This window comes from Terrapene carolina, unplaced genomic scaffold (genome assembly GCF_002925995.2).
Source record: "Terrapene carolina triunguis isolate 2854851 unplaced genomic scaffold, T_m_triunguis-2.0 Scaffold211, whole genome shotgun sequence".
Lineage (NCBI taxonomy): Eukaryota > Metazoa > Chordata > Testudines > Emydidae > Terrapene > Terrapene triunguis.
This window is the reverse complement of record NW_020664562.1, coordinates 8,215,226-8,226,363: the sequence shown is the minus strand read 5'-3', so window position 1 is coordinate 8,226,363 and position 11,138 is coordinate 8,215,226.

Here is an 11,138-nt window from a genome sequence, read left to right as displayed (position 1 = left end):
GAATGGATAAGACGTAGAGAGGTCATAGTGGTAAAGGAAGTGAATTCTGTTGCAGAGAGAGAGGGACTTGGTGGCTATCACAGGAATGAAGAGGGAACTGTTTGGTGCAGCCTCTTAGGTTGATTAATCAAAGATGTTAGATGGCTCCTTGAACTGCCCCTTCTAGCTTTCATCCATGACTCATCTCCATCCCAAAAATCAGTGGGCCCGATTCTCCTTTTTGTGAATCATCCTCTCTCTCTCTCTCTCTCTCACACACACACACACCCACACACCCACCCACACGCCTGTGTAAAGTGGGCACCAAATGCAACCATTCTGATTTAATGGCATTTGTCACCCACTTGCATAGTTGTCAATGGTTATACAAGGAAGTGGAAAATCAGATCCTGTGAATTTAGGAGAAAGGCTTGCCCTAATTTGCTCTTCAGGACATGGAGTGTACAAGCATGGCATTAAGCCAACTTTGCCCTATGCCTTTCCTCAGGTCCTACACCAAACTCAGATAGATCTGAGAATTGGGGCCTAAAATAACTTCAAGGATAAAATAAAGTTGATAGTAGCTAAATATTCTAATGCAATATGTCAAGTCTTCAGTGCTCTACTAGACAACGCAACAAAGAAAGTGGTGGACAAATTGGATGTAGTCCAGAGCAGAGCAACAAAAATAAGTTTTTAGAAAACATAACCCAGGGATCGGCAACCTTTGGCACGCCAATGGGGACTGCAGGAAGCGGCGCGTGCCGAGGGATGTGCTGTCCACCGCTTCCCGCAGCCCCCATTGGCCTGGAGTGGCGAACCGCGGCCAGTGGGAGGTGCGATCAGCCGAACCTGTGGACGTAGCAGGTAAACAAACTGTCCCGTCCCGTCAGGGTACTTACCCTGGCGGGCTGCGTGCCAAAGGTTGCCAATCCCTGACATAACCTATGAGGAAAACTTGGAAGAACTGGGCATGTTTAGGCTAGAGAAGAAAAGTCTCTGAGAGGAAACCTGATAAGTCTTGAAATATGTAAATGATTGTTTATAAAGAGGATAATGATCAATTGTTCTCCATGTGCTCCAAAGGCAGGACAAGGAAATCTGCTTCGTTTGCAGCAAGGGAGATGTAGGTTAGATATTAGATTCCCCCCCCCCCTCCCCCCCCCGCCAACTATGAGGATAGTTAAGCACTAAAACAGGTTACCTAGGGAGACTGTGCAATCCCTGTCATTGGTGGTTTTTAAGAACAGGTTAGACACACACTTCTCAGGGATGGTCTAGGAAAACTTAGTCCTGCCTTAGTGCGGGGGACGGACTAGATGACTACTTGAAGTTGCTTCCAGCCCTACATTTTTGTGATTCTATAAGAGCTATTCAGAGCCTCATGCATATCATTCACTCTTCTTTGAACTACTTTCCTCCTCTGAGTAACTCTAATTCCCAAGTCACCCCTTTCTGTCTCATTGTAGTGTTTCTCTCACTTATTTTTTCCAGAGTTTAATCACTTTTTCTTCTCGGGACTGGAGGGGGCTGAAAGTGGAGATGATTCAGAGCTTAGTCAGTCCAGAGCCCAAAGCAGTTGAAGCTGAATGAGCCTAGAGTGGGTGATGTCATTCCAAGAGCCAGTTGGTGCATCTCACTGACTTCTAAAGAAATGGGTTTAAAAAACAAATATTTTCCCAAGGATATGGAATTTATACCTTGAAGAATCCTTGAAAGACAGGAAAATAATAATTCAAGATAGATGCTTGTGAGGGGGGATGAGACTTCATCTAAGCGCTGCCTCTGTAGAGCCTAGCCGGACAAGGACATTTTTATGTGGTGTTTCCTAAACTAAAAATATTGTGCTGATTAAGCAAGCATGCCTACTGGAGATTTGTGGGCAATAAGATGGTACCTATTCTTAATTGTTTTAACTACTTTACCTATGCAAAATTCTACCTTCACATTCATCTCCAAGTGGAGTATTCTTGCTTCTTGCAGATTCCTTGCAGTGTCCGGATAGAATCTCAGCCCATTCAGTGATGGGATCAAACCCAACACCCCTTTGGAATAAACTGAGTGAAAGTTTGTGAAGAGCTTTCCCTTCTCTTTATTGCCCTCTTGTGAGTTTGTTCATGACAGGGGTGATTAAGGCCCAGATTTTTCATCTCTTCGTGCCTCAGTTTACCCATAAAATAATCGTACCTACCTTGTAGGGCAACTATGAGGCACCATTAATTACTGCTTGTGTAATGCTTCCTTGATAGACAATTAAACCATCCTTACTTTTTTCTTTATCCTCATCATTACAGTGAATAGTAAGTAGATTTTGAGACCGAACTATTAAATTCATGACTGTTTTGCAAGCCTTATTAAAATAATGGTATTGATCATTCTCCATACAACTAGATTTGGTGTCAACCCAGTCCAGTAAAAAGATAGCAGGAGAATTTGTTTGTAGCAACACTAGTGATCCAGCTGCCATTCATACTATAATCTGTTTTCTCTATTTACTAGAGATTTCAAATCTCCTGTGTGCATGTCACGAGTAATCTCCTCTATCTGGGCTGTTTCTTCTGAGTTTGAACAGAAGAAATTTCAAAACAGAAAGGTTTTTGGGTCCCATTAATAGTGCAGATACTTTTTAGTATTCTAACTGCCTGAACTGGTGCTGTGCATTGTGAACCCCTGCTTATGGAACAGATCTGATGAAATTTGTGGGTGTGTATGAGAGTTATGGGGGGTGAGAGAGAGTGCATTTCTTCAGGATTACAATACTAGGCAAATTTAAATTAAAGTGAAAAGAGAAGAAAATTCCATGAACTCTTTAACTCTTACAAGTTAGTGTAAGTTATTTCAAACTTACTTCTTGCTTCCTTCTTTCTCTGTACTTCCTGTTGTTTCTCAAGTAACTTATTAAACTACCCTTAACCACACTCTCATTCTCTGCTGATCTCACTCCAGTTCTTACATGCTAAATTTTGTTTAATCAAAAGTGTTCGTTCCCACTCTTGCATCTGGTCAAATTTGATGACTGTGAGGAGTGTGAGCCAAATGGGCAGATGGCACCAAGGCTGTTGGATTGAAGGGCCTTGTTCCCTTGAGCCCAGAGAGGCTCTCTGTTGAAACAAACGTTTTGTGGCTCTCTTGAAAATCCTCTCCAATCATAGAAGCAGAGTTTTAACCTAGCTATGAAAACAAGTGATTTCTTTGAAATGCAGCAGTCTTCTACATGATCTGAAGAGATAAGATGCAGATCGTTCCTTCCCTCAAGAGAGGCACTTCAAGGAAATAGAAACTAGTTTCTGTAGGAGAAGAAATAGTTCATTTTTTAATAACTTAGTGCTTTAGCGAATGTTTTGGAGCATAAAAGTTAACAAGTTGGTGAGCCTGTTATTGTGCAGGCATCCAGAAGATCCTGGCTATTTTTGCCCTAATCCCAACCCAATCTACTTTAGTAATTCACTCGTTTTAATAGAAGTGTGCAGATGGCCTCTGGGTAAAATCCTGATTCCACCAAAGTCAGTGGGAATTTTGTCATTGACTTCAGTGGGGCCACGATTTCACCCCGGTTTTTAAGGTTCTGGAGCCCAGTAATAACCTGAAATCTTGGGTCCTGGTCCTGCACACAATTATACATATGAGTAACTTTATGCTTACATGTAGTATCATTCAGTTGAATAGGACTATTCCTATGAGTAATGTTACTCATGTGCCTATGTGTTTGCAGGACTGAGGCCTCAGTAGCCAGATACAAGGCTCTGATTCAGGGGTCAACAATGTGTCCATGGTAAAAATTTTGAGGTCTGTGGTAATTTTTCAAAAAATTGAAGGACTGAATGACATAACTCCCCTCAATGTCCGTCACTAAGTACGGTAATTTTGTCAAGTGTCCATCGCGCAACATGGTGGTGCCATCCCCTGCTCTGATTCAGCAAAGCACTTAAGGATCTGAGCAGTACTACTGAAGTAATTGAAGTCACATGATTGAATGAAAGTTGTGCTATCTTTTTGAAACCTAGAAAGGACTCCAAGGGATTTTTTAAAAACCATGTTACTACGGAAAGGTAATCTATTTCCTTTCAAACTATTTAATGAATCCTTCTTGATCTGAGGCATACAAATCTGTTTGCTAGAAATAGATTTTTCTAACATTCAGGCTTTTTGAAAACATGCATCTTAATTTAAATACATTTTTCTAGGCATCCCTGGAAAGTTATATATATTGAAACTATCTCAGTATTCCAAAGAATGATGTAGTCAGAACTGATGGCATTTGATAGACCAATTACTAGTATATTTGATAGATCAATGGACTGATCTGGAATAGCAAATCCATTTTTTTGAGAGAGAGGAGGGGCGGGGAGAGATTTTTTGAGAGGGAGAGTGATTTTCAGACATTCTCAACATTGGTTCAACTCTGCTCCCATTGAATTCCATGGAAGTTTTACCACTGACATCAGTGGAAGCAGAGCTAAGCCAATGCTGAGAACATCTGAAAATCCTAGTGTTGTTTTTAAAGTAGTTAGAATTTGATATTATCCTATCACAACAAAGACCAAAATGTCAGAGAATTATCTTACACTAAATATCAATTGAAAATAGGAAATATTTGGGTGCATTTAATTTGCCTCCCTCAGACTGTACATCAATCATTCGCATAAAAACTTTAATTATCTCAGTGTTTCAGATCATGTACATTACAGCCGGTTACTCAGAGTACAGGCATCTAGAACTCTTTCCTCAGCTCTTTCACTTACACTGTTTGGGTAAGACTGCTTCACAAAGATGCTTGTGCAGAAAGAGAATCCTACAGGCAGATCTTTGATGCCCCGAATGGAAGGGAGCCCAAGCATCTCCAAGGTATCAACCTCTGCTTCTTGGGAATCCACAGAGGGTTCTCAAAGAGTTCAGGCTTCACATGGGGGAAGGAGAATAGGTGGGTTGTGGTGGAAACATTTTCACTTCACCATCTCCATGAAGAATATTTGGAAAAGGTAATTCATCTGGAATCTGTACAACCTTATCCGTAGCCTGATCTGTGAGAGGGAACACACCTGCCCTCCCTCCTTAAAAAGGAATCTGTGGGGAAGCCATTGGAGCTGTGTTGCCAGAGGGCAAAGGGCATGCTTAGAGACTGTGTAGAGGCAAAGTGCCTGCATGCCAAAGACTTCCTGTTTGTGGATTGCACAATATTAGGGAACAGAAACATGGTTCGTTCCCTGCCCTCAATGGGGACTCATTGGAATTAAGCTCTGTAAAAAGATTTACCACAGATTTTTCCCTTCATTTCAATGCCCTCTTCTGAATTTTTCTACAGGAGGGGTGGTTAAGGCTTATGTGGCCTTGAGAATGTCACTTAACCTCTCTCTATCTTCCTCACATGGTGGTTGTGAGTCATCATTAATTACTGCTTGTGAAGTGATGGGCTATCCTTCAATAAAAATGCAGTGGAGTATATAAAAGTATAGTTATACATTTTTTCTATGGCAGAGACATCTTCTAAAGCTGTTTATGAACTATTTCTAATTTTTTATAATATTCAGACTAGCATGAAGGGGTATTAATAATAAAGGCATTTATCGTTACCCATGTTTACCCTGTAATGTCTGTCAGTATAAATAATATTAGAATAATATTTCCTGATATTGCTAAAGTACATTTAATTTACTTTAAGACATACAGAAACCCAGTAACTCTCCTCTCTCATGGCCATTTCTCATTACAGTATAATGTTTATTAGAAGTCAGATACTTTTCACTTTGGGGCTTTCCATCTGAAATAACTGTTTTAATTCTGTGAAATCAGGGGATTTCTGGTTCTCAGCCACACTGAGACACCTGGATGAAAAAAACGAGCAGTACAGTATCTTCTGAGCATGGATGGTATGCTTCCTGTGTCTGATGTTTTGCAGTGCAGGAAATGTATTCATCACGCACTAGCTGGGAAACTGACAGCATTTCTGATTGCACAGCTCACATTTTTTGCCCACACAAATATGATCACAGAATCAATACCTTTTATTATTTCTGGTGTACTATTAAGCAAAAAGATGGACCAGGCACTGTACTAGTGTTATGTAAGGAGCCGTCTGGTGGTGTATTCTGGGAGGGTTTTTATCTCTTTCCTCTCAAGCATCAAGGATGGCCATGCCTGGAGATGGGACACTGGATGAGATAGGCCAGAGCTCCAAGGAGGCAACAAGCTTTCTCTCTCTCAGATGCTTGGCTGGCTGGTTCTTGCTCACCTGCTCAGGGTCTAACTGATCACCATATGTGGGATTGGGAAGGAATTTTCCCTCAAGTCAGATTGGCAGTGACCCTGTTATTCTTCTTCCCTCTCCCCTCCCCCCCTTCTGCTGCAGCATGTAGGTGTGGGTTTCTTGCCAGGATTATCTGGGTATATCCCATTTCATCATTTTCCTGCCATTCTAGGGGCCTCAAGCACTGGTGCACCTTGTTCCATCCTACTCTTTTCCCGTGGCACATAATGATCTAGTCTCCTGTTGGTCTCATTTACTTTGGTCTCCTTTCTGTTGTTGGGTTTAGAGTGTGAGTGCTGGGTGGTACTGGTGGCCCATGACATGCAGGTCAGATTAGATGATGTGATGGTTCCTCCTGGCCTAAAACGCTACAACCCATTCTGTTTCAGACCTGCTCGTTTACACCCAGCAAAATTAATTATACAGCAGACAGAAACAATCACAGAACCAGAGACCATGCAAATAAGCAATAGCAAAGTGGGAACTATAATGACAAAACAATACAGAAGTGAGGATTTTACAGCTACATCTATAAAGACATAAGGGTTTCCCAGCTGTGTCTATTGATAAGTGAGTTCTTACCAAACAGAAAACTATCAAACTAAATTTCCTTTTACATCTTCTAGGTTCTTCCTTTTATCTGGAGGTGATAGATCGGATCACCTTTCTAACAGCCCCAGATTGCCTTATTTCAATGTGACTAGTTTGGAATGTGAGGATGTGACCATACGCTTCCCAGCTTATGGCTGCTCCCACTGCTTAGCCAAAGGTCTTAGCTTAAGAACAGGGCCTCAGATGGTCACAGTGAGAGAAGGCCCTTACACAGATTCTTTCTTTTATACCTCTATAACTATCTAAATGATAAACATATACCTAAATTCTTAAAGTATAGGCCTTTACAGACAGGCCTGAATATCTATATCCTAACACGTGCCTTATGGGGAGTTCCAGCCACCTGCCAGCATTTCAGTGCAGTCTGCCCAGCATTTCATTGCTGCATTGCACTTGTGTGTGCAGGGGGAGCACAGGAGAAAGTCAGCAGCATCACAGGAGAAAAAACAACCCTTTCTCCTCTTTACAACTTAGAGAGTCAGAAAATTGACACAGACCATTTGTAGGGAGAAGGCTGGGATATGACTGACATCTCCATCTCCTGGACCCCAGTCTGCCCAACAGGTCTGTGCTGTGATGCCTGCATTTCAGATGGGATTTACAAATGAGTAGGATATCCCTCCAAAAACCTGGCTAGTGTGTGAGAACATGTGGTCTGAGCAACAGGACGGATTATCGCATGCTCTTCTCCTTGTGTAGTCTCTTCACTTCAATGGGAGTTAGGCACCTTGGTAAATCTCACTAGACACCTATCTTCATTTTTAGGTACCTAAATATCTTTGTAGATTTGGCCCTTATACTGTAAGGGAAAATCAAGGCTTTGGTATCCAAAGCCACATTATAACTCTTCTTTTCTTGTGGGGCAGCTTATAACTTCTGTCTGGTGCGTGTAGTGAAGAGTTGTGTGTTTGTTCAGTGATCACACTGTACCCACAGTGAGTTTGGAAACTGAAGTCCTTTTATTGAGGTGTAGAATAGTTAAAACACAGGCTTCGTAGTTACGGATTTCCCCATTTCCTCACCAATGTTTCATAGACATACCCTATGAGGTGAGAGTGTAGTTCAGACTTTCATTCTTCATCTGCTGCTTCCCCACTGAAACTGCCAAGGACATTAGTGCCAGGGATGACTCTGCTTGTTTCTGTAATGCAGACTACCAGCTTGTAGGTCTGGAATTCCCCTCTGCTTGTGAGCTTTACTTTTGTAGTTTTTCATGTTCAATATGAAATCAGGTGAAAATCAGTCATTGTGACTGAGTTTCCTTTGAATTTTGAGGTTAACTGGAAGCTGGAACTCAAAGGAAAACTTAAGGTGCAAACCATAATAATCAAAATTGAAATCAAGGTTTTGTATGAGCCCCAGCAAGGCAAACCTATCGTGTTTCAGGAAGCTGAGGTTCTAGTCCCAGTTCTGCCACTGACTTGCTGGGTGATGTCAGGCTGCCCTAAACTGCAGGTGCTAATGGTCTCCTAGGGATTGCCAGAGTTCAAGATGCTTTGGCTATACCCCCTCCTGCTCCATGTCCTCGCCTACCAAAGATACATCCTGTGCTACAGAAGATGGTCTAGCGGTAGGTGGCATGGCTTCCCCTTCAGGAAGCTTTTCTGTTTTATGCTCAGGGCCGTCCTTAGGCATACGCAGTATATGCGGCTGTGTAAGGGCACCTGAAAATTTGGAGCACCACCCTCGCTGGCTGCAGCGCAGACTCCTCTCTGGCCCCTCCCCCGTGCTGGGCTGGCAGGTTTCTCCCTGACCGGACCCCCTGACCCCTCTCCTCCACCCACTCACTCCTCAGCTGGCTGACTGAGAACTTAGGTGGGGTCTCACAGGGCCAAGAGCGAAAGTTTGCATGTGAGTGAGCAGGGGGAGCTGGGCAAAGCTGGGAAGGGTGGGGGCAATACCCAGAGGCTGGGAAGGGGGGGGAGCCGAGCTCAGGGTGGAGGGGGGTAGAGCCAGGCTCAGGACTTTGGGGAGCGGGTGTGGGGAAAGGGGCAGAGGATGAACTGGGCTGGGGATGGCTGGGGGGAGCTGGGCTGGGAAGGGAAAAGAGCGAGGGGGGTTCTTTGTCTGGCTCAGTGAGCGAGTAACGAACGCTCTAGGGCCTCCTGGGGAGCAGCTTGGTGGCCCCAGGGCGAGCCGCTGTTCTGAGCAGCCCCACACTGTACCTGCACCTCTCCCCCCCTTCTGCCTATGTGCTGTGTCCTGACAGCAACTCCCTGCAATCTCCTAGGGCACATCTTCACTAGCAACGTTAAAGTGCTGCCACGGCAGTGCTTTAACACGGCTTGTGTAGTCGCGGCATGCTATTAAAAAAACACCTCTACAAAGGGAATAGCTACCAGTGCACTGTCTACACTGCCACTTTACAGCGCTGAAACTTGCAGGTCTCAGGACGGGTTTTTTTCACACCCCTGAGTGAGAAAGTTGCAGCGCTGTAAAGTGGCAATGTAGACAAGCCTCTAGTCTCCTTTTCACTCCACCTTCCTCTTCTCTGAAGTTTAAGCCCAGATGCCAAGGATCCCTTTTGGACAGTCACCTTTTCTTCTCCTCCCTTCCCCAGCAGGGATCAGCAGCAGATGCGGCTGGGAGGAGGGAGAGGTGCGCACACAACCTGGCTGCGGAGGAGGGAAAGTTGAAGGAAAATAAAAGAAGGTGGTGTTTGCTTTTCCTGCCCATTCACAATATTCTGGTGTCAACAGGAGGAAACTGACACTAAAACAAAAGGAGGAGGGGGAAGTACCTGGAGCAGAAAAACAGCAATCAGGGCTGCAGAATGCAAGGGAGGGAGCGACCTCTTAGCTGGGGAGGAAGATGGACTCTCACTTGACAAGGATGGAGTAGCTGAATACTTTTATTTAGGGGAAAAGGGCATGATTTTTTTTTCTTGTGGATCCGAGTATCTCCAGGGCTGTCTCTCAGCTTGTCGCATTTTGAATGAGGGAGAGTTCTAAAGAGTGCAGAGTTGAGTGGGATTTTAAAGGTCCCTTCAAGAATGCAGCACCTTCTTCCTTACACGTGGGAAAGGCCTTTAAAAACTGCCTTAAATAATCCAAAACAAGAACCACTGTTCAAATGAGACTTGGCTGGTTATGGCTCCAGCCCAACTGTTGAAGCATTATTGAAACTGCGAGCTGAGTTATACCCAGTACAATCCCACTGAGCCGTGTGTGCCAACCAGGTGTGTAAATCAGTGCAGAAAAAGACTGGTGTCTGAATAGAATTACTTTTCTTATTAAACTGCACATCCCAAGCACCTCTTTACTTTTCAGGATTAGAGGGAAATGCTCTATTTTAGGGAGAATGAAAGGCCATTTGGGAGTTGATGGCCCAGAGAGGTGTCAGGCAAGGGCCTGGATGGGGACTGGACTCAGCCATTGGTATCAGCTATTTCTTTTTTGTCATTCAAATGGATTTTGGGTCATGGCTGACATCCCAGCCATCCTGTAAAATGCTTCCCTGTGGCCTTTCGACATGCACACAGAGGTATCTCACTGCCAAGTCCCTATCCTAGGAGGGGAGGGGAGGGAGAAGGCTGCAGGATGATCTCCCACCTCCATGCAGCCAGTGGCCTGTGTTCCCCACTGCCATGCTGGAGCCTCCACATTTATTTATTGAAAAAAATTGCAGAATTTTAAAATGTGCACAGAATTTATTTTTTTGGTGCTGAATTTCCTCAGGAATATGGGGTGCTGGGCAGTTGGGGGGGCTGTGAGAGGGGTGCTGGGCAGTGGAAGGGGATCTGTTGGGGGGAGATCTCAGGTGAGGGGTTGCTGGGCATAAGGGGATGAGGGGTACTTGGCAGGGGGGGCGGTGTGGCGGGACACGCTGGCAGCGTAAGGCTGGGGTTGGGGGTGCAGGTGGGAGGGAGGTGCAGGGATTGGGGTGAAGGCAGCACTGTGCAGAGGTTAGGGGTGAAGGTGACACAATTAAACTGCATGTGGCAAGTTTTCCAATACTGTAAGCTTATGTTTGTGTTGCTAAGAGCAAGATGGGCATGGGGCACCAGTTTAATAATACTGCATAGGACCCAATAAATCCTACGGACGGCCCTGTCTTTGCTGCCTGAACAGTGCAAAAGGAGCCAGACCAGTGCTGTAGCCAGGACAGGACACATGGGTCGGCCCCGACTTTGGGTGGGTGGGCAATGATCGGGGCAGGAGAGGTGAGGCAGGAGGGATCTGGGCCACCTCCCCTCACCCCTTCCAGTCGGTCTTGTGGGGGTTGATGGACACTCTGGTCAGGGGCCTGCGTGCACCAGGGGAGCGGGGTTGGGGCACGTGGGCTTGTCTCGCCCCGCTACCCC